This window comes from Micromys minutus (genome assembly GCF_963924665.1).
Source record: "Micromys minutus genome assembly, chromosome: 20".
NCBI lineage: Eukaryota > Metazoa > Chordata > Mammalia > Rodentia > Muridae > Micromys > Micromys minutus.
Window position 1 is genome coordinate 6533175 of NC_137955.1, and position 25466 is coordinate 6558640.

The 25466-nt window shown below is 38.1% G+C and overlaps 1 pseudogene across 1 annotated transcript in view; it reads left to right on the forward strand.

Moving 5' to 3' along the window:
- The first annotated feature begins 2325 nt into the window (after positions 1-2325).
- LOC308433637 (5'-nucleotidase-like) overlaps positions 2326-25466 on the forward strand; it is a 67175-nt pseudogene continuing 44034 nt past the window's right edge. Inside the window, exon 1 of the transcript in view lies at positions 2326-2516. The product of the transcript in view is annotated as a 5'-nucleotidase-like (transcript). The remainder of the gene's footprint in view (positions 2517-25466) is intronic.

Sequence of the window (25466 nt, forward strand, 5' to 3'; positions counted from 1 at the left end):
GAACCAGCTTATCACCAAGAAAACTATTTCCATGTTACGTTTGTTTTTTTTTAACAACTTTATTTTACAAAACAAAGATAAATGTACAGATTTTAAGCATTTTTTGCATAAAATTATACAATACATTTTTGTCAGTACTTTTTTTTTTTTTTAAAGGTTTGATAGTGTGATAAAAATCCCACCAGTAACAATGAGCATAAAGTACATGTAAAACAAGATGCAACCTGGAAATAGTCAAAGTTTTCTTGGTGTGTAAAGATTTTTTTTTTTTTTTTTTTTTTTTTTTTTACAATGAGCAGACAGTACATGTAATACAGGGTGTAACCTGGAATTTGTCAATGTGTTCTTGGTGGGTAAGGATTGAGCATAACTATTTTTTGTTTTGTTTTGTTTTGTTTTGTTTATTTCTTGGACTTCATACAGTCTGTGAGTTGTTTCTGGGGCAGTGCAAGCCTCTGGGGTTAGCATCCCACTATCAGTGACTGCATATTATGTCTGTTCTTTTGTGACTGGGTTATCTCACTCAGGATGATATTCTCTAGATGCAGCCATTTTCTTAAGAATTTGGTTAAGTCATTGTTTCTGGTGGCTGAGTAGTATTCCATTGTATAATGTACCACAATTTTTGTATCCATTCATCTTCTGAAGGACATCTGGGTTCTTTCCAGCTTCTGGCTATTATAAAAAAAGCTGCTATGAACATTGTGGTGCATATATCTTTGTTGTGTATTAAAGTGTCTCTGGGGTATATGCCCAGAAGTGGAATAGCTGGGTCTTCAGGTAGTACTATGTCCAATTTTCTGAGGTATCGCCAGACTGATTTCCAGAGTGGTTGTATTAGTTTGCAACCCCACCAACAGTGAAGAAGTTATGGGAACATATTTAAAGTTAGTTTTGTAGAATTTTGCAGTTGTCTTAAAAAATGAGAAAGATTATTTTATTTCTTAAGTAGCTACAAGTTTTAAGATATTAACTGCTTAACTTTATCAAATATTTCTTGTTTAATTTGCTACTTATAACTCAATTTTCTATTTTAAGATATGAATAACATTAATAGATTTTTTGCTGCAAATTCTTATGATTGTTGAGGTAAACTAAGCAATGTTTACCATTTTGAAATGTACTATTAGATTTAGTGTTCAAATTTTTATACCAATGCTTACAGTAAGTTTATAGGTTTATCTCTTTTTGTTGCCTGGCTTTGGAAGCGTTTTGTTTACACAAACTTTACAAACTAGACCGGTGTGCCCTGCACACAGCCTCTAGCTTACAGAAGGGAGTTTTAGCCACCACCCAACCTTCTAATTTCATTTATTTGTTCAAGTTTTACTTTTCTTCTTTCTCCAAAGCTTGCACTTTGTATTCCTGATGTATCCATTGAATCCAAGTTCAATTGTGCAAGTGTCTGGTTGGCAAGATTTCAGGGGGTTGCAGCACTCCGGTGTACTGCCTGGATGGGTTCCATCAGGGCCGTAATAAGTGAGTACAATGTAATTCAGTAGAAGCATTAGTGTTTTTCACTTGCTCCGTTCTCACCGAAAAATGGAAGAGTCCACAGAACAGCATTTCAGCGTCAGAATGTTAGATGTTAAAAAAACCTACGGATGAAGAATCGTGGTAAATCAGAAAACACGTTGTGAATTTCCTGGCTCTTAAATAAACCTGAGAGAAGGAAATGCCATTTAGATCAGGAGAGAGGCAGAAAAGGGCACCAAAGATTACAGCAAAGCCTGGAAAAAAACAGGGCTGAGGCAAGTGGAATGGTGCCGAGTCGCTCAGGATAAGGACTGGTTTGGTTTTGCTCTTTTTGGAATCAGCACCATGCACAAGTGTCTGGGATCAGTTATTAGATTAATGTACACTCAGGATGCCTCAGACAGAAAGGAATCAATAAATTCGCTGTTAAAAAACATGTACTTGAGGTCCTTAACAGGTGTCCTATTTTTTTTTTAAAAAAAGAGGGGGGCTGTTAACTGCAGTAGAAAAATATTTATTAGACAAGATTAGAAAGAAACAAGTGTTGATTATGTTCCTACAACTATGACCTCATTCTGCCAAAGAAGCAAGGCGCATTAGGGGTTCCGTTGGGTTCTCAAAGGCTGTCAGGTAACAAGGCGGCCACTTCTTGCCCTAGGCACAGGAAGGCATTACAGGGCATGAGGGGTCACAGAACACAAGAGGAGCAGAGGCCTCAACCCATGTCCCAGGCCTAGCAAGTGCTGCACATGCTGTGGCTGCCATCAGCACATGTTCCCTCTGTTATCCTGCGCATGCGAACAGGGTTGCCCAGGCTCTGAGAGAGGCACCCTGCACCGTGCCTGAGAAATGGAGGCCCCCGAGGAAGAGACATCGCTTCTAGCACCAACTCAGCCTGCAAAGCTGGGTGAAGAACTCTCTCTCAAAACTCAGAGGAACCAGTCAGGAAACACGGACTCCTATAGGTTGACCATCCTTCATTTCAACGATGTTTACGATGTGGACTCAAGCACCGAAGAGCCTGTCGGAGGCGTTGCTAGGTGTGGCCCACCATCTTTCTTGTCAGACCCTGGAGGGGAAATGGAGGCTGGCAGCCTTGGGAATCTGCAAAAAGGCTTGGAAGCAAGAAGGGAATCTTTTGTGCTTACCCTTTGGGACCACTGTTCAATCTCCCTTCTAGACTTAGGAAGTAACTTCAATGGGTTTTTTTGGGGTGGGGTGGGGGAAGGACTGAGCTTAGAATTCTATCTGTACAAAAGGGGATTAGAAACTTTAAGAGATCTATGGGTAATACTACTTTCTTTTAATTCAAACCTGTATTCAGATTCAGCCATTTCTCCTAACTATTGTATGACCTTTGTCAAACACAACACTTCTCAACCCTGTTTTGTCAGTATTTAAGCAGAGTTGGTTTTTTTTTTTTTGCAGTTCAGTGAGGTAAATTATGGGAAGCATTTATGTAAAGAAATTTGTATTAGATTAAGTCTTTCCTTTCTTTTTTTTTTTTTTCCTACTATGAAAACTTAAGTTCTCAGTGAGGCATCTATAACTTGTCAGGTACCTAAATAAATTTTTTTTGTCTCTTTATTTTGCCAAGATTTACAAACTCATAATCCTACAGTAAGAAAGAAAGGGATTTAAAGGAAAGAAAGGTAGGATGTGAATAAGGGAACCTATTTACACTTGGACTTTTTAGAACCTCAGTTCCCATATAGTTTTAATTTTATTTTTCAGGTTGTGTTTTTGTTTTATGTGGGTAATACAAGGCAAATTGCTTTAACCACCATGATGGGCCTTATTTCTCCCTGTATGTTTTAGGTTAGGAGGGTGGGCTCAATGCATGTGATTGTTCTCAGTGATTCAAGGGTGTGGAGTTATTTAGAAACGTGGAAGTATTACAGTGGGATGCAGGGCCGTGTGTTCCCAGTGTAAAGCAGTAGTTGGATATTAACCCTGATGTGCTAGAATATGCTGAGTGCTTGTCTAGGAGTTACAAAAGTCAACACATAGGTACAGGAGAAAATTTCCTGAACAAAACACCAATGGCTCAAGCTCTAAGGTCAAAGATTAACAAATGGGACTTAATGAGATTGCAAAGTTTCTGTAAGGCTAAAGACATCGTCAAGAAAACAAAACGGCAACCAACAGAATGGGAAAAGATCTATACCAACACCACATCAGATAGAGGCCTAATATCCAAGGTGTACAAGGAACTCAAAAAGCTAGACACCAGAGAATCAAATAACCCTATTAAAAATGGGGTACAGAGCTAAACAAAACGTTTTCAGTTGAGGAACACCGAATGGCCGAGAAACACCTGAGGAAGTGCTCAACATCCTTAGCCATCAGGGAAATGCAAATCAAAACAACCCTGAGATACCACCTCACACCAGTCAGATTGGCCAAGATCCAAAACTCAGATGACAGCAGATGCTGGCGAGGCTGCGGAGAAAGAGGAACACTTCTCCACTGTTGGTGGGGTTGCAAGCTAATACAACCACTCTGGAAATCAGTCTGGCGATACCTCAGAAAATTGGATATAGTACTACCTGAAGACCCAGCTATTCCACTTCTGGGCATATACCCCAGAGACACTTTAATACACAACAAAGATATATGCACCACAATGTTCATAGCGGCTCTATTTATAATAGCCAGAAGCTGGAAGGAACCCAGATGTCCTTCAGAAGATGAATGGATACAAAAATTGTGGTTCATATACACAATGGAATACTACTCAGCCACCAGAAACAATGACTTAACCAAATTCTTAAGAAAATGGCTGCATCTAGAGAATATCATCCTGAGTAAGATAACCCAGTTACAAAAGAACAGACATAATATGCAGTCACTGATAGTGGGATGCTAACCCCAGAGGCTTGCACTCCCCCAGAAACAACTCACAGACTGTATGAAGTCCAAGAAATAAAGAAAAAAAATATACATATATTTACAAAACAAGAAGGCTTTGACTATTTCCATGTTGCGTTTTGTTTTGCATGTACTTTACGCTTATTGTAACTATTAGGTTTTCAATGCATACTGTCAAGCCCTTGAAAAAAATCAAGTACTGACTAAAAAAATATATTCACATGGTTTTATGTAAAAATTATTTCAATGTCTGAAAAAACAGTACTGACAAAAATGTATAATTTTAAGCAAAAAAATGTTTAAAATCTATACATTTATCTTTGTTTTGTAAAATAAAGTCGTTTTTAAAAAAAAGGAGTTACAAAAGTCATATATATTACTACAGACAGTTGAAAAGGCATTTGTGACATGGTCCAAGAGGTATTTGGAGAAAAAGTGGTTTTGAACAAAACAGATTAAAATCAGGCGGAGAGATCATTGGAGACCCTTTGTGTGAACATTGTTACAAGTTACTAATGTAGGGGAAGAAGAATAAAAAGAACAGTTGGCTTTGGAAGACAAAACAGTGTTTAAGAAATGGTTATTCAGTAGCACATGGGAGTTTGTGTATGTACCTGTACATTTAGGGTGGAGGAGCGTTTTGGAGGACAGCTAGAAGAAGAGATGGGACCCAGGGTTTCTATTGCTTAATACCAAAAAGCAAGGGTTTTGAAATGATTTCTGAAGGTATAGTTGGTTTGAGGAATTCATGTTGAGATGTTTGATGCCTGTGTATGTAGAAGTGACAATCAGATACTTGAGTGAATAACTTCTCCCAGCTATTTCTTCCCTTTCCAATTGTTTTGGTCCCCACCTGTACCGGCTGGTTTTGTGTCAACTCGACAGAAGCTGGGGTTATCGGGGAAAAAAAAAAAAAGAGCCTCAGTTGAGGAAATCCCTTCATGAGATGCAGCTGTAAGGCATTTTCTCAACTAGTGATTGAGGGAGGAGGGCACAGTCCCTTATGGGTGGTGCCATCCCTGGGCTGGTAGACCTGGGTTCTATAAGAAAGCAGGCTGAGCAAGCCAGGGGAAACAAGCCAGTAAGTGACATCCCTCCTTGGCCTCTGCATCAGCTCCTGCTTCCTGACCTGCTTGAGTTCCACTCCTGACTTCCTTTGGTGATGAACAGCAATGTGGACAGTGTACTCTGAATAAAATTTCCTCCCCATTTTGCTTATTGGTTGTGATGTTTTGTGCAGGAATAGAAACTCTAAGAAACCACTATTTGTAATTCTTTTGTACACAAAATGCTGTCTTGTATTTTGAGGAAGAAATTCTCATTCTTCAAGTCTTATGACTTCTTAGTAGAGTCCACTTGTTATGTTACTGGTCATTGTGGTAGATGTTTACTAGGTGTCTCCTCGGAAGTATAGACTAGTTTCCCTTTTCATTCTACCCATGCTTCCAGTCTACTCAGATACTTTCATTGACTAGTGTTTAGTCTAAGACACTATGGGATCCATAATTGAAACTGTGTGCAAAAAATTATATGAAAGATTTTCAAAACCTCTGTGGTGGTTAATTTCTACTGCCAGCTTGGCTGAATTAAGGAATGTTCAGACATTAATGAAATGAATTAATGTCTGTGAAGGTGATGCCAGAGTTCAACTGAGAAGCAAGTGTGAACAGAGCTGTTCCCTGGTCAGGATTCTTGAGATAAAATAGGGAAAAGAAGATACCAAGTTGAGAAATGTCATTTTATTTCTCTACTTCTTTATTGGCATCATTGAACAATTTATTCTTACTACCTCTCATTCCATCTTTGCCACAATGAATTATATTTCTATGACCCCCTCCATATCCCTTAATTTAAGTTTTTTTTTAAAACAGTCATAGCAATGAGAAAAGAAACAGTTTCATCAGAAAATAGAAGTGTTAATAAGAACTTTGTGTTAATTATCTCCCTGATCCTCCATAATTTGTGTGTAGCAATCAGTGAAAATGTAGCATGTCTGAATGAATGACTGTGATGAAGAGAGCCACAATCTTAACTGATAGAATGTTTCTGAACGCTGACTTTAAAAACACAAAGACAAAACCTTTCTTCCAAAATAGTATTTCCCTTAGCTGGCAACTAGAATATCTTGTATTCTTTTCCAGAGAAACAACATAAACACAAAACTCAGCACCGTACCCATTTTAAAACAATAAAAGCAATTAAGATAATCACAAAACCTTATTGCCAGCATCGGACAAGCCAGGTAGCATTAGTGGGATAATTCACAAAACAAACTAACTTGCCATCACTTACAAATCAATAAGTAAGCAATTTGTAAAACCAGGACCTTAGTCCAAAGTATTTCGATCTGTCTAACTCTCAATCTGGAGCGTCAGATCTTCATTTATTAATAACTTCCCTAATATATGCCTGTATTCACTCTGTCTGGTATATGGACTTCTTAGTTCCAAACCACAGGTGAAATTTCCCATATGAGTCAGATGAGTTCTATACCTTCTTAAACAAACGTGACTTGTACATTAATTTTTATACCTTTGAAAACAATTTTGTCAAAAAATCAAATAGCTACTAATCTCTCTTCCTTCCTCTCTCCCTTCCCCTCCCTCTCTTCCTCCCCCCCTGTTGTGTGCCCCACTTCCCGCCGGCAGGAAAAGGTTTGCGACAACAGGATTTTTCTGAGAACAACCTTTATTGTACAATACTCTGAGCAGGGGACCCACGTGGAAGAAAAATGCACTGCTTATATATGCCCAGGAGACTTGTGTCGCTACCTGATTGGTGTGCCCTCCAGTAACTCATTAGCATGCCCCGAGAGCAGGCTGTGACGTCTGTGGCACATGTGCGTTATGTCTCTTGGGCTCTGTTTGCTGCGTCATCGGCAGGAAGCTGGCGCCATGTTTGGGTGCAGCACAAACGACTCTCTACATCTCCCCCTTGTTTCTTAAATAAAAACATGGCCGATCAACCATCAGGCTCTTGTTGGACCTTTAGGGTTAAAGACCATGATCAGCAATAATTTTGGGTAAGGCACCTTCCTGCGTGCAATGGGAACAAGCCCTTTAGGGTGCAAAGGCTGCCTATGTGTAGGATACCCATTCCTGGTGCAATACCTCAAAGGCTCAGGGTGCAAGGGCTATCCAGACACAGACCCAACACTTTCCCTAAAGCATATCTTATATTTTTGGGTAAGGCACCTTCCTGCATGCAATGGGAATGAGCCCTGCAGGGTACAAAGGCTGCCTATGTGTAGGATACCCATTCCTGGTGCAATGCCTCGAAGGGCTCAGGGTGCAGGGGCTATCCAAACACAGACCCATCACATTTCCTAAAGCATACTAACCCAAACAGAGGGAGAGGTGCCCATTTCGAGTGCAGCAAGAGCTTGTGCTATGACCACTTTGTCACGTTATTGTTGAGTACGGAGTTTGCACACCATCTAGAGCAGAAACACAGTCCCTCCACACAAAAGCATGCCAAAAATTACTTGATAAGGCAAGAGTTTTATAATCCCCTAACCCTGCTATCTCCGTGTCTAAGGGCAAGTACAGTACATCAAAGGTTTTAATGGTGTCAAACAAAGGAGGAAAAAGTTTTTGCATTAAGGCAAATGGGCACCGGTTTTGAAAACACCAACAGAATCTCCCATCTTGGTTCTGCTTGAATCATCATGCAGGACAGGTTCATCAGAAGCAGGTGGAAAAGCATCTTGTTCTGGTAGTACTCGACGTGTTAGACGTTCTGGGATCCAAATAGGGCTTTCTTCTCCCTGTGGAAACACACAAATAGCTCCCCTGAATCGTATAAAAATAGGATCCAGGCCTTTCCAATTACAAGTGAGGACATCTATCCATTTTACTAACTCTTTAGGTGGAACAGGCCATTGTCCATGGCGCTCGGCAGCTGAATGGCCATGAGCATCTAAATTTAAAAAATTTAAGGTAAGAAGCATAGTAGAAATGGCCATTTTGGGTCTAGGGGCTACCTCTTTAATTCCCCCCTTTTTGTTTGTTTAAATAAACCTTTAGGGTGTGATGAGCACATTCAATGATGCCTTGACCCTGAGGATTATAAGGCAATCCTGTCAGGAGTGAAACTCCCATGTGATGGCAAAAATTGCTTGAATTTTGCTGAAGTATAGGCAGGAGCATTATCTGTTTTTAACACTTTAAGTATGCCCCATGCACTCTACGCTTTAAGACAATGAGTAATAACATGAGAAGCCTTTTCTCCCAATAAAGGAGAAGCAAAAATGACTCTTGAACAGGTATCAATGGACACATGTAAAAAATACTGAGATAATTGTTTAAAATAATTTGCAGCTTTAGACAAATTTTCATACTGAATACTGGTCACACATAATTTTGCGAACTTCCATTGGCAGCCCAGCTGGGCAACCTGCCACAATATATCTGTTTTTGAACCAGCTCAGTTTTTAAAGGTATTATTATAAACAGTTTTTATATTAGGAGAAAAGGTAAAGAAGCCCTTAACTGCCCAACGTACTCCCCAAGATTGACAGCCAGTCCAAGGAAGCAGGGCTGAATCTCTTCTTCCTGTACAGAAGGGTGACCACTTAGGTTGGGAAATAGGCCAGCGACAGGCAATCTAGGTGGCATTAGCCTATCTAGGTTTTTTGTATAATTAGCAGTGACTCTATAAGTTTGGACTGACTTTGCCAACTCTTTAACTAGCTTATGCTCGAGGCGGTGATCATCCTCGAACTTGGGAAACATTTGCCTGAGGGCATGGCATGTCTCTGGCATACAAAAGAACTCGTACTTCCTCTCTGGATGAGGTGGAAGAGCAAAGGCAGCGGCTGCTTTCAGAGCTTCCGGTTCTGCTACAGGAGTCCTTCGCTCGGGCTGAAACTGCTCTGCCTTACATTCTGCTGCCTGCTCCTCTAAATCTTCCTCCACAGATTCAAATAATTCATCCTCTAACTCTTCTTCTGCCAGATCTAAAGCTTTTTGCTCTTTTAGCGGATACAAAGTATCCTCTCCGGGAAACTTGTACTTCATTTCCCGGGGCACAATCGTCTCTTCTCCCGGCAGTCTTTCCGCCTTTAACTTCGCTCCATTTCTGACTTGTTTTGAACGTGCCTCTCGGAGCCTACCTGTTTTACCTTTTCCTTGTGCACTCCCTATTTTATTTCGCTCCATTTCTGACCCACCCTCTTGGTGCCGCGTGATAACTTTTTTTCTAGCTAACTTGTACAACAGTATTGTTACAACAGTTACCACAAATGCAAGCAATAACCCTTCTACTTCCGAAGAAAATCCAAGAAGAGACAAGCCTCCATTTTTGGCACGCTCTTTTGGCACCCCGTAAAATTCAAAGAAGGACATGTCTCTCGGAGCTTACCTATTTACCTTTTCGCAGTTCTGAATCCACTTTCGAGGACTGAAGATTCCGCTTGGCGCCACTGGCGTTCAAAGCTTCCCGGGTTTCGGCACCACTTGTCGTGGCACCACTTCCCGCCGGCAGGAAAAGCCGTGCGACAACAGGATTTTTCTGAGAACAACCTTTATTGTACAACACTCTGAGCAGGGGACCCACGTGGAAGAAAAATGCACTGCTTATATATGCCCAGGAGACTTGTGTCGCTACCTGATTGGTGCACCCTCCAGTAACTCATTAGCATGCCCCCAGAGTGGGCTGTGATGTCTGTGGCACATGTGTGCTAAGTCTCTTGGACTCTGTTTGCCGAGTCATCGGCAGGAAGCCGGTGCCATGTTTGGGTGCGGCACAAACGGCTCTCTACACCCCCCCCCCCCACTGTGTTCTTGGCTACCTGCCTTTTCACCTCAGGATACCCACAGCCTGCCAGCAGAAGCTCTCTGTGTTTCTCTTGTTTAAGGTTCTTGTGCGAGAGACATCACATGACTCAACATGATGATGATGGCCCCCTCTTATTTAGAAAATAAAAAACTTTTAAACTAACTTTTAGGCTGATAGCGGTAAACTTTTTAGTGTATTTTTGCCTAGCACATTGATACTCTACCTGTTGCAGTAAATATTAAAATAAAATGGCTTATTTCTTTATCTGCCCCCTCGGTCTCACTCTGTGGGTGCTCTAATATAGAGCTAAACACACAGACTCTGTCACTCGGTCCATGAGCTACACTCTCCAAGAGATTCCCTTCCCAGGCCATTCACTCTGCCCACCCTGGTGCGTTTGCCCTGGTGTGTTTCTTTACCCCCACCGCCTCACACAAGTATGACTCAAAGGACTGATAGCTTTCTATGCAGGTTTATATATTACAATCTCAGTCCACAAACCCTCTATACCATAAGATTACATTCAATAGACAAAGACACAAACTGTCCTTCTATATGAGATAAAGGCCTATAGAATCCCTTAAATACTCCTATCTACCTATTGCCAATTATGGCTACCAGGATCCAGGTCTGCTTTCACCGGCTCCATCTTGATTTCTCTTTCAATTCCTCTTCATCTTCCGTTTTCCTACTTTTTCTCCTCCTACCACTCCATGTCCACTCATATAAATATGCCTTAACACATGACTTTAACATAACCTGACTACAGTGGGAGTAGGACAGTAGATTTTTTGGTTTTTGATTTTCATTTATTTTATTGTTAGTAAACATTCAAGAGTATTTTAGACTTATATAAAGATATGAAATATCGTAAAGGGACTGCATATGCTATTACATTTTACAGTGGCATTGAGGGCATTTGTTACAACTAATAAAGAGAAACCTAAACATTAATTAACATTTGTACTCCATTTACATACTCTTAGAATTTATGTGATGTTGTTTTTGTGGTTCAGGATTCCAGGTAGGGACCCACATTTCATTTGTTCTTTCTTGTCCTTTAGACGGCTTTTGATTGGGGCAGTTTCTCTAGACACCCTCTGTCTTTAATGATCTTGATATTTTAAAGAAATATCAGTCAAATATTTTTTAAAATGCCCTTTAAGTTTGCATGTTTTTCTTATGATTATACAGGAATAACCTATCTATCTGTAAATAAACAATCTAATTCATCTGTAAGAAAACCACAGAAATAAAATTGCATTTTTAGATCATATTATTCCAGGTTTGCACCTTGTTTACCTTGCATATTGCAGACACAGACTTTTGTAGAAATATTCCACTCTGAAGTATGCTTTACACATCCTTCTCTGTGGTGTATCCTTTGCAATAAGGTCATTTTGTGAGCTCACGTTTAAGGAGCAGGGTCGTACACTTCACCCCTTCATGGCAAAGTAATTTTATAAATCTTTAGACTTATTCCCTAGTGAAAGATATTTTTCTCCTCATCATTTACTTAAACCAGTATTGCATTAGTTTTCTAAGTCTGACAAATGAAAATATTGTAAAACAAGTAGCTTAGATCAGCAAAAAAAAAGTGTTTTTCTGAAATAGCTGCAAACTAAAGGGCTGGTCGAGTTGCTTCTAACAAATTAGGGCTCTCTCTCTCTCTCCTAGTTTCCGGTGAGGGCAACAATCCTTGGTAATAAGTATAAATGTATTACTCAATTTCTGGTTCCGCTTTCACATGGCCATTACTCCCCCCTTCTCTCTCTCTTTTTTTCTCCCTGCATCCCGTACCACCATTTTCTTGTCCCTAGCTCCCAACTCCTCCCTTCCCCCAAGTCCCAAACCCCAACCCTGTGTTGCCTTATGAAGATATAAGCCATTGAATTAGGTTCCACTACATCATCTCATCTAACATAGCTTGGTTAAAACATTTGCATCAAGCCTGTTTTCAAATAATTACAGGGATGGAAACAATTTAATCTCAACATAGATGCCTTTCAAAATTTTGTAGAGGACTGAGGGAAAGTCACATGTTATCCATGGAACACGTGTCTGATGGCAGGATGATATTTGGGAAATGTGGGGGTATTTTGTTGTTTGTTTTTCTTGCTTGTTTTGGTTTTTATAATTGATCAGCTTGACAGAGGCTCTTATTGACTTTCCTGCAGGGCCTCATCCTCTTGTGTTTCCTTTCAAGAATACCACCAGTAATATACATAGCAGCCATGTTCATGAGAGTGCTAGTATCTTGGGTCAAGCTCAGTAGATTTAATCCCAGAGACCAGATCAAAGGACACCAGTGAGTCGAGCACATTAGTGACATGGCTTTGGAGGAGCAGTGTGCATCCATCTGATTTCAGGAACTACTATGGTGATGAATGAGACAAAAACAAAACCCTGAAGTTACAGGTGGACATTCTGTGATTGGTACCTCTGGGAACATTTTTTATTTTAAACTGTTGTTCCTAGAGAAGACGCTGCTCAAAGAACGGATGCTTTTGTAGGTTGGCGACGACTCTAGATCATTTGGTTATAACATTACTAACAGAATTTCTAGCCTGAAGATGTCATAATTTCTTTGTCCCTTAACTGTCACATTCTGAAGTTCAGTTGTCAACCTCTATGTGTACATTTTGCTTACTGAAGCAGACGTGTACTCAGTGTGGTTCAACAAATACTTATTTCTAAGATGTGGCATCTCAGACATATAGTGTCAATAAAAACATGAGTTATCGATATAACTCATTTAAAACACTCCAGGTATAACTCTAGGCACTGCTCTGAGCAGCAGTAGTGTAGTAGGCAATAGAATAAAAAGAACTCACCCTCATGGGAGGTTTTATATGGAAAAACAGCTACAAAAGGAGGAGGATTACATAATATGCTGGATGTCAGAAAATGCTACAGGGAAAGATGATACAGAATAAGGAGAATGAGAAGTGTCACACTTGAAGTTAGGATGCTTGTCATTTTAAACAAAATGATTTAAATAAGACCTTACTTGGGCTGATGACATGGCTCAGCGGGTAAAAGTGCTTGCTGCCAAGCCTGTCAAACTGAGTTCATTCCCTGAGACCTAGATGGTGGAAGAAGAGAATCAGCTCCTGCAAGTCATCTCTTGACCTATACATGTACCCTTGGCATGACTACCTCCATATGCACAGAAAACTAAATAAGATAAATAAAAATTAATAAGACCCCATGGTCAAAGGGATATTTGAGGAGATACTTGATTGAAATGAGGTAGCATGAGACATTTGACTGTCTACAGGGAAATTGTTCTAGAATGAAGAAGTTGAGAGAACAAAGATTCATAGGTTAAAATCTGCATAGTGGGTTTCATGAACACCGGATGGCTAAGAGGGGCATGTACTTGGTTCACAGAAATAAGAATAAGTCTCTGGGGGATGGTTAAGCTGAAGATTGAAGAATAGGCAGAAAGTAGTTAAACAAAACCTGTACCTTATGGGGCATATGCTTGTTTAGTTTTGAGGGAAAGTTGCCTGTGTTGCAAATATAAATTAGCAGTTCCCCAAAACAGTCTAAACACCTCAGACATTTCCGTGAGACTCCTATCTGAAAATAACAGCTCCAGCCATTTTCCTTATGGTCTTGCTAGATGTTGGTTACTTTGTTCATTTTTATTTTGTTCTGAGTGTGTAGAGTTTGAAAGGTTAATTTATATGACTTGACTTATCACATTAAAAACTAGTTTGGGAAATTATCTCACAGAAACTTTGTATAGTAGCAAAGAAAAATATTCACAATTATCCAGTAAGTTTAGTGAAATGTTTTCTGAGTTACTTATCTGTGCAAGGCCAGATTTTAAAAAGTGTACTGCAAACAAAGCAGCCTATTCCAGTAAATTGAATGAAACAGGAGGTAGGATCTCACGGTTCTTTACTTAGCGAGACATGAGATTGCACAAGTGTGCCATCTGTGTTTGCAAATATATTCTTTATAAAAATACATGTACTAGGTCTTCCTTGTTTTTTAGTTAGTAGGTGCCTATGTTAATTTCTTAGCTTTTAGGGGCACTGGGAAGGGGAATCTTGATTTGGAAAATTTGAGAACTTCTATCTATATTAGACATTTTTGACATCAATATCAAACTATTTTCATAATCTTTGTTTCTCTAAGATTTAGTAGTATGAAACAGTTTGTAAATTCTTTTGGCTTTAACTATTTTATCTGTTCTATTTGTGGATCTATAATTTGAAGCTAACCTCCTTTTTAGACCTATATTTCCATCTGCCTACTGAGGATACTCATTTTGATGTCTCCTTGAAAAGGCTTAAAATCAGCTTGCCAGCTTCTCCCTCAAACTTTTTATTATAACTCTGATTCCTTATTTGATTTTCATCTCAAGAATTTATAAAATATTTACAATGAATAAAACTGCAATTATGGTATATATTTATAGATTTAAAATCTAGTTTCCTTTATAATGTTATTTTTCAACTTAATTAATTAAAGGAGTTTGGGTGTTTTGTCTATGTGTGTGTCTGCACCACATGCATGCCTTGGGTCCAAGAAGGACAGAAAAGATTGCTAGATCCCCTGGGATCTGAGTTAGATTATGGTGAGACACCATGTGGGTATTAGTAAACCCAAGTCCTTTGAAAGAACAGCCAGTGCTTTGACCATAGGTTCATCTCTACAGCTCATTTTTCAGATAGGTATTGGAATTGTCCAAAGGAGTTGTTGAACACAGATTTTTGCATCTTATGTCAGTGTTTCAGATTATGTATGTATAGTATAGGACCTGAAAAATGAGTTTTTATAGGCAGCTCCTGCTACTGACCTAAAAAACATTAGCAATTGCTTATTTATGCCATGTGAACAGAAACACATCAGTTAACACACACCAAAGTTCTTAAAACTTTTGAACTTTTCCTCCTAAAGTTTTACTGTTTGCTCACTGGATTCTTAAAACTCAGATTGAATCTTGTGACTTCTACTTTCTTTCTAGATACAGCTGTCATTTCACAGAATACTTTGAAATCATATACTGCTCAGCTTTTGTAGTCATGTATTTTTGTGTTGACCTGTACATGCATTTGTATTATTTCTACTTTTTAACTTTTAGAAACACGTTATTGACTAGATCTACAGATTTTTATAATATTTAAGTTTAAGGTTCTATATGGCTGTTTTTTAAAAAAGGATTTATTTATTTATTATATATGATTATACAGTAACTTCACACACACCAGAAGAGGGCATCAGATCCCATTACAGATGGTTGTGAGCCACCATTTGGTTGCTGGGATTTGAACTCAGGACCTCTGGAAGAGCAGTCAGTGCTCTTAACCACTGAACCATCTCTCCAGCCCTCTATATGGCTTTTAAATAATCAAAATATGAACATTTCTAGCGTATCCCAGGACCCCTCAATCCCAACAGTAGACAGATGGGCATTCATTCACTACTCTTGACCATACAGCATGTACTTATTTGCGTGGGCTTTTTTTTCCCCCACAATTTGAGATTCAGACAGACTGTTGTATATAGTGATAATTTGTTCTTTTTCTTACTGACTTACGTGGCAACATGTGAACTATACTCATCTGTTTTATATTTACTCATTTGTTGTAATGTTGAAGGATGTTGGGATGTTTCTAATATCTGCTCTTATGAAATCACTATTAGCATTATTACATAATTCTTTTGGTAGGTGGAAGCAATCATTTTTCTTGTGTGCATGTTCAGAAGTGAACTTTCTGTGTCATACACAGACATATGTGTAGCTTTACTAAGTGCTGCCAAAATTTTCTCAAAATAGTTGTACCATCAGCAGTATAGGAAAATTTTGATTATTCCATTTTCTTGATGTTTTAGTGTTGTCTATTTTTATCACACTGGTAGGTTTAATTTGAATTTCTTGTTCAGTAATGATTTTGAACATTTTAATATGTTTATGGGCTGGTTGTATCTATTGCTGAGCTAATTTTTTAAATTTATTTTTAAATTTAATTTTTATTTCTTATTTTAGTTATTTTGAGACATAAATTGGCTGAATTGCTTAGGCTAGTCTCAGCCTTCCATACTGCTTGCACTACAAGTGTGTGTCACGATGCCTAAGTCAATGGTATTTTTCCTCCAATTAAAAACTGATGTTTTGGCCACCAGGAACAGCGGAGATCCAGGGACACAGGCCTGGTAAGACTGTGCTGCGAGTAGCCGGGGCGCAAAGAAGTCTGGGTTGAGCGCCCGGAAAGCATGCCCCTCTTCATTGGTTCAAGGGAGCAAGAACTCTGCCTTAGGGACTTGGTTTCCAACCTGAGGACCCATGCCTGCAGAACAGGCACTTGGGCCATCTACCACCATGAACAGTGGAGATCCAGGGACCTAGACCTGGTGAGACTACACTGCGGGTAGCCGATGTGCAGAGAGGTCTGGGCAGAGCCCCTGGAAAGCACCCTCACACCCCGGTTGGTTCAGGGGAGCAGAAACTCTGCCATGGAAACTTTGTTTCCACCCAGAGGGACCTTGCATGCTGAACAAACGCTCAGGTCATCTGCCACCAGGAACAGCAGAGATCCAGGGACACAGGCCAGGTACACAGGAGAGATGGGGATCAATCACTGAAAACAAGACCACGTATAATCACAGACAACAAGATGGCAAGAGGAAAGCAAAAAAACTTACCCCAGAGAAACCAAGACAACCTGGCAATACCAGAACTCAGCTCTCCCATCAAAGCAAACAGAGGAATGCCAAACACTCCAGAAAAAGAAGACTCAGACCTGAAATCATACCTCAAGATGATGATAGAGAGTTCTAAACAAGAACAGGAGGAAAAGCATAAAGAAATAGAAGCTTTTAAAGAGGGAACAAGAAAAACACTCAAAGAAATCAAAGAACTATGGGAAAACAGAACCAAAGAGATGAAGGAATTGAAGAAGGAATTTAAAATAGAAATGGACACAATAAAAGAAACAATAAAAGAGACAAACCTAGAGGTAGAAAACCTAAAAAAGAAATCAGAAGACACAGATGAAGCATCTCCAACAGACTACAAGAGATGGAAGAAAGAATCTTGGGGGCTGAAGACAACATTGAAAACATAGACAAAACAGTCAGAGAAGATGCAAAAGCCAAAAAGCTCTTAACCCAAAATGTCCAGGAGATCCAGGACACAATGAGAAGACCAAACCTAAGGATAATAGGAAGAGAAGAGGGTGAAGGATAACAACTAAGAAGCACAGTAAATATTTTCAAAATCGTAGAAGAAAACTTCCCTACCCTTAAGAATGAGCTGACCATGAGCATAAAAGAAACCTACAGAACTCCTAATAGAATGGACCAGAAAAGAAATTTTTCCGACACATAATAGTTAAAACGCCAAGTGCCCAAAGCAAAGAAAGAATACTAAAAGCAGTAAGGGAAAAAGGTCATGTAACATATAAAGGCAGACCAATCAGAATCACACCCGACTTCTCATCAGAGACTATGTGCCGTGCCCAATCTCGACCAGCAAGGAAGACACGACCTGGGGAAGATCTTCTTCAAGCAGTTTAGTCAGGAACCTTGTACAAGCTACTTCTGACCCCGGGAGAGAGAATGGAGCAAGCTATATACTTTAGACTGGCAAACCATAAGCTGCCACGTGGGCACTGCAGAAAGGATGTAACCATGTGGGAGTCAAGAAGCCAGGAAAGTGCATCCAAATAAGGAGTTGATTATCTCAGGGAACGCGCGCCATCGGGAAGGCAGAAGACAGAGTTAGGCGCCATAGTTGGGAAGAGGTACAGCGCACCTCCCTACAACTATGAAAGCTAGAAGATCCTTGGCAGACATCATGCAGACACTAAGAGTACACAACTGTCAGGCCAAGCTGCTATACCCATCAAAACTCTCAATCACCATAAATGGAGAGACCAAGATATTCCAAGACAAAACTAAATTCACACATTATATAACCTCAAACTCAGCACTATAACGAATTATAGGTGGAAAACCCAATACAAGGTTGGAAACTTCATCCTAGTAAAAACAAGAAAATACCTAAGCAAGAAAACCAAAAGAAGAAAGACACACAGGCAAAATTTTACCTTTAAAGCAAAAATAGCAGGAAACAGGAACCACTGTTCCTTAACATAAATGGACTCAATTCCCAAATAAAAAGATATAGGTTATCAGACTGGATATATAAATGGAATCCAACATTTTGCTGCATACAGGAAACTCATCTCAGAGACAAAGACAAACACTATTTCAGAGTAAAAGGTTGGGAAAAAACCATGCAAGCAAACGGCTGCAAGAACCAAGCTGGACTGGCCATTCTAATATCGAATATAGTAGATTTTCAAACAAAAGTTATCAAAAAAGATAAGGAAGAACACGTTTTACTCATTGCAGGGAAATTTTTCAGGAGGAACTCTCAATCTTTAACATATATGCTCCAAATACAAGAGCACACATATTCATAAGAGAAACCCTACTAAAGCTCAAAAAATACATTGCACCCCACACAATCATAGTGGGAGACCTCAACACCCCACTTTCGTCATTGGACAGATCATGGAAACAGAAACTGAACGAGGACACAGTGAAACTAGCAGAGGTTATGAACCAATTGGAATTAATAGACATCTACATAACATATCATTCTAAAACAAAAGAATACACCTTTTTCTCAGCACTTCAAGGCACTTTCTCCAAAATTGACCATATAATTGGTCACAAAACAAGCCTCAATAGATATAAGAACATTGAAATTCTTCCATGCATCCTATCAGATCACCATGATCTAAGGCTGGTCTTTAATAACAACAAAGACAACAAAAAACCCATATACACGTGGAAACTAAACAATGCTCTATTAAACGATAGCATGGTCAAAGGAGAAATAAAGAAAGAAATTAAGGAATTTATAGAATTTAATGAAAACAAAAGCACAACATACTCAAACCTATGGGATGCAATGAAAGAAGTACTGAGAGGAAAACTCAAAGCTCTGAGTGCTTCCAAAAAGAAACTGGAGAGAGCATACACTGGCAACTTGACAGCACAGTTGAAAACTCTAGAACAAAAGGAAGCAGATACACCCAAGAGGAGTAGATGGCAAGAAATAATCAAACTTAGGGCAGAAATAGACCAAATAGAAACAAAAAGAACCATTAAAAGAATCAACAAAACCAAGAGCTGGTTCTTTGAGAAAATTAAAAAGATTGATAAACCCTTAGCCAGACTGGCTAGAGGGCAAAGAGAGAGTATCCAAATTAACAAAATCAGAAAGGAAAGTGGAGAAATAACAACTGAAACTGAGGAAATTCAAGAAATCATCAGATCCTACTACAAAAGCCTATACTCAACAAAGCTGGAAAATCTCAAAGAAATGGATGAATTCCAAGACAGATAACAGATACTAAAGTTAAACCAGGAGCAGGTAAACCATCTAAATAATTTCATAACACCTAAAGAAATAGAGGCAGTCATCAAAAGCCCCCCCCAAAAAAAAAGCCCAGGTCCAGATGGGTTTAGTGCAGCATTTTATCAGACATTTATTGATGACATAATACCAATACTCTCCAAACTATTCCACAAAATAGAATCAGATGGAATACTACCTAACTCATTTTTTGAGGCTACAATAACCCTCGTTTCTAAACCACACAAATATCCAACAAGGATTGAGAACTTCAGACCAATTTCACTTATAAACATTGATGTAAAATTACTCAACAAAATTCTTGCAAAATGAATACAAGAACACATCAAAACGATCATTCATCATGATAAAGTAGGCTTCATCACTGGAATTCAGGGATGGTTTAATATACAGAAATACATCAATGTAATCCACTGTATATACAAACTCAAAGAAGAAAACCACATGGTCATCTCACTAGATGCTGAGAAAGCATTTGACAAAATTCAACACCCCTTCATGTTAAAAGTCTTGGAAAGAACAGGTATCCAAGGCCCATACCTAAACATAATAAAAGAAATATAGAGTAAACCAATAGCCAACATCAAACTTAATGGTAGGAAACTTGAAACAATGCCACTAAAATCAGGGACTCGACAAGACTGCCCAATCTCCCCCTTCCTATTCAACATAGTACTGGAGCAATTACGTAGCAAAAGAAAATCAAACGGATAAAATTGGAAAGGAAAAAGGAAAAATTTCACTGTTTGCAGATAACATGATAGTGTACTTAACTGACCCCAATTTTTCCACTAGAGAATTTCTATAGCTGATAAACAATTTCAGCAAAATGGCCAGATATAAAATTAACCAAAACAAATCAGTAGCCTTCCTCTACTCAAAGGAAAAACATGTGGAGAAAGAAATTAGGGAAAAGATACCCCTCAGAATAATCACAAACAATATGAAATATGTTGGTGTGACTTCACTAAGCAAGTGAAGGACCTGTATAACAAGAACTTCAAATCTCTAAGATAGGAAATTGAGGAAGATCTCAATAGGATATGGAAAGATCTCCCATGCTCATGGATCGGAAGGATCAACATTGTAAAAAATGGCCATCTTACCAAAAGCAGTCTACAGATTCAATGCAATCCCCATCAAAACTCCAACTCAATTCTTTATAGAGTTGGAAAGGGAAATGTGCAATTTCATCTGGAATAACAAAAGACCTAGAATAGCGAAATCCATCCTCAACAAGATAACTTCTGCAGGAATCACTATCCCTGACCTCAAGCTATATTATAAGGCAATTGTGCTAAAAACTGCATGGTACTGGTACAGAAATTGGCATGCGGATCAATGGAATAGAATAGAAGATTCAGGAATGAGCCCTCACATATTTGGTCACCTAATTTTTGACAAAGGAGCTGTAAGCATTCAATGGAAAAAAGACAGCCTATTCAACAAATGGTGTTGGTCCACTTGGCACTCAGCATGCAGAAGAATGAAAATAGACCCTTTCTTATCTCCTTGTACAAAGCTCAAGTGCAAGCGGATCAAGGATCTTCACAATAAAGCAGGTACACTGAAATTATTAGAAGAGAATGTAGGGAAAACCTTAGAACTCATAGGCACAGGAGAAAATTTCCTGAACTGAACACCAATGGCTCGTGCTCTAAGGTCAAAGATTGACAAATGGGACTTAATGAGATTGCAAAGTTTCTGTAAGGCTAAGGACACTGTGAAGAAAACAAAATGGCAGCCAGCAGAGTGGGAAAAGATCTTTACCAACCCCATATCTGATAGAGGCCTATTATGAAAGGTATACAAAGAACTCAAGAAGTTAGACACCAGAGAATCAAGCAACCCTGTTAAAAAATGGGGTACAGAGCTAAACAAAAGTTCTCAATTGAGGAATATCGAATGGCTGAGAAGCATCTAAAGAAGTGTTCAACATCATTAGCCATCAGGGAAATGCAAATCAAAACAACCCTGAGATTCCACCTCACACCTGTCAGAATGGCTAAAATCAAAAATTCAGATGACAACAGATGCTGGCGAGGATATGGAGAAAAAGAAACACTTCTCCACTGCTGGTGTGGTTGTAAACTGGTACAACCATGCTGTAAATCAGTTTGGTGATTCCTCAGAAAATTGGTACTACCTGAAGACCCAGTTATTTCATTTCTGGGCATATACCCCAGTGAAGCTCCAACATACGACAAAGATATATGCACCACAGTGTTCACAGCAGCTATATTTATAGTAGCCAGAGCTGGAAACAACACAGATGTTCTTTAGTAGATGAATGGATACAAAGGTTGTGGTACATTTACACAATGGAGTGCTACTTAGCTATCAGAAACAATGACTTTATGAAATTGTTAAGAAAATGGCTGCATCTAGAGAATATCATCCTGAGTGAGATAACCTAGTCACAAAAGAACAGACATAATATGCAGTCACTGATAATGGGATACTAACCCCAGAAAGCTCTGAACACCCCAGAAACAACTCACAGAATATATGTAGTTCAAGAAGAAATATACCCCCCCCAAAAGAAAGAAAAGTAAAGAAAATGAAAAACCAGTTTGCTTAATCTTTAAACACAAAGAAAATTTGACTATTTCCAGGTTACATCTTATTTTACATGTACTTTATGCTCATTGTTACTAGTAAGATTTTAATGCATACTATCAAACCTTTAAAAAAATTAAGCACTGGCAAAAATGTATTCATATACTTTTATGCAAAAATGCTTAAAATCTGTACATTTCTCTTTTTTAAAATAAAGTTGTTCAATTAAATAAACTGATTTTTTATCTCTAATCCCATTGTTGAATATTTGCTTCCTACATGTTTTATTTTTTCAATTTTTTTCATTTTTAATGTTATATTTTGATCAGTAAGAAATACTAATTTAAACTGTTTTATTTACCAATATTTTTTATTTTGTGATTTATACTTCCTTCTGGTTGGCTTCAGCAACCATTGTTTCAAATTCATTAAGCTATCTTTGTATGATCTCTTTTAAGTGTTGTATTATTTTCTTTTAAAATTATATCTGGGATTCATATTCATTTTTATCACATTCATGCATCATATGTTTGTTCGTTCATGTGAGCATGTGTGTTCATGTCTCTGTGTTTGTATGCATGTTCATTTGAGTCTGTGTTTGTATGTGTTTGTGTGTGGGGCAGACACTGAGGATAACTTGAGAGTTTTCTTCCTGCACCATGTGGGGCGCTGGAATTGATTTCTAAGTATGGCTTGGCACTGAGTACTTCTATCTACTGACTCATAAGATCAGTTCTCAAATGTCAAACACAGTCTAAGATTGACATCATCATCTGGGAGGAATTCTAAGTGCTTCTGAGAAACTCCAAGAAAACAAGACAAAACAGAGTCTTATGCCCTTAGTTTCTTCAAAAACAGGGAATTGTTTTTGGAATGGGCTTCATTCCCCTCCAGGTAGAACAGATACGAGTGAGTTTTCTGTAGATTAGTAATTAAAATTGACTATTGTTGTTTGTTTACATGCTTCTATGGAAAAACATGTTTTGCCAAGTGTGGATCATCCTTGTGATTCTATATGCTATTCATGTAGCTCCTCTTGCCCTCAGAGTGTATGTTGTCTGATGATCTGGATAAAGGTGGCTACTGTGTGAGACTTTAGTCCAGCTCATAGTTAGGCTCCATTCTTCCAGGTTCCAGCACCTTTAGAGCAGTAAACACTTTTCAGGTACAATTGAGAAGGTATTCATATTGTGTGCGTGTATCATTTGTATAATTACACATGTATTAAATATTACATTTAGCAGCACCATTTTATAAAGTTATATATAGTTTTCATTAAAAGAGATTAGCTTTTTAGTGCTGAATTTTGGGGATGTGTATGTAATTAATCAAGTGACTATGTTTGCATCTGTTTCTGGATGCAAAAGTTTTCCTAAACTTCCTCACTAGTTTAGGAAAATCATACATTATATTAGTCACCATAACTTTATCATTGGTCTTCATGTATAACAATAGAAAATCTCTAATTGATTTTTAGTGTTTTTATCTGCACATAAATTTATATGGAAATCCATGTTCTTAATTTATTACCTTAAAGTTTTCTAGACTAATGTTACATTCCTAGTTTGTACATAATTTCAAAATTATGACCAGATGTTAAAAGTTTTCTGCATAATTTAAAAAAGAGAGAAGTAGGATATGGTTGTGATTGAATAAACCCTGCTTGGTTCATGATGTCTTAGTCTTTTTATATGTTACTTAATTCAGTTTGTTAAAATTTAGTTTAAGACTTATGTCTGCATATTTATGTCTGCATGTTTATACAGAATATTGACCTATAATTATGGTTTGAAGATAATGCTGACAAAATATTGATTTTACGCCTTTTCTCTTGTCTAAAAGTGTTTGTATAAGAACAGTGTTATTCCTTTAAAATTCTTTGACAGAATATCTAGGATTGAAGTTTTCATTGAAAAGTTTTAGAGTATGGTTCAGTGTTATTGTAGTAGTTACAAGAAAAGTCAGATAAAAAAAATCTCTGTGTCAGTTTTCGTACATTGAACTTTTCCAAACTTATAATCAGAAGAGTGCTTATAATATATAGATTCTGTAGTGTTACTTCCTTTTTTTTTTTCTATTTATATTGATATTTTTCTCAATCTTGCTAAGGTATATCAACTTTGTAAATTTTTGGTGCATGAAAATGTAGGTGGTTTGGCTTTACTTGTATATTTTTCTTTTGCTTTGTTTTAGCTAAATATTTATTTTATTTTATTTATTTTAGCTGACATGTGTCTTCTGGCTTTCTGCAAGACAGAAGTTTGAGTGCATCATATAAAGATATGATTTTTAAGGTGATGTCACTGGGATTTTATTTTTATTTTTAAAATTTTATTTATTAAGACTATCATGTTATGTGACTCTGACTGGCACAGAACTTGTCATTTAGACTCGGCTGGCCATGAACTCAACAGAGATCTTCCTGCTTCTGTCTCTTGAGTGCAGAGATTAAAATCCTGTGCCATCACAGCTTGATTAAATTTTTTTTGAAGTTTTAATTATTTTTATTTTTTGTATGAGTGTTTTGTTTGCTTGTATGTCTGTGTACCATGTGTTTAGTTTATTGGCTGGAACTGGACTTACACATGGTTTTTACTTGTTATGTGGGTACCAGGAACTGATCTTGGGTCCTCTGGAAGAGCAAACAGTGCTCTTAATTGCATAGCCATCCTTCCAGCTCCCTTTTAATTAAAAAAATTATAAATGTATATAATGAAATATATCTACCTCTCATTTTCTTCAACTCTATTTACCAGTTTGCACCCTTCCGACTTTGTCTTTTTAAAACAATTTTCTTTTTGAGATGACTACTTTTTCTTTGCTTGCATATACATAAAACTGATATTTATGACACACACACACAATATATATTCCTTAATATATAGATACAACCTATTATATGTATGTTTTCAGGGCTGACCACTTGGGGCTGAATAACAGTTTCAGAAGTACTCAATAAAATAATTGCAAACCCAATGGACAGACACCATAATGATTATCAATGTTTACCAAGTTGGCTTTATGTAAGTCAGTAAATGCAATAAATGACATAATTGATCTTACTAATTAAAAATCACATCTCATCTCAATAGATGCAGAAAAACCTTTGAAAAATATCCAACCTGACTTCATGATAAAGTTCATAAAGAACTGGACTAGGAGGAACATACCTCAACATATATTTTTAAAAATTTGTAGTTTTTCATTCCCCTCCCAGTTCCACATCCCATACCTCCTCCCTGCCCCTCCTGTCTTCTTGAGGATGTCCCCACCCAACCCACCCCACCAGACTTCTAAACTCCCTGGGGCCTTCAGTCTCCTGAGGGTTAGGTGCATCTTCTCTGACTGAACACAGACTTAGCAGTCCTCTGCTGTA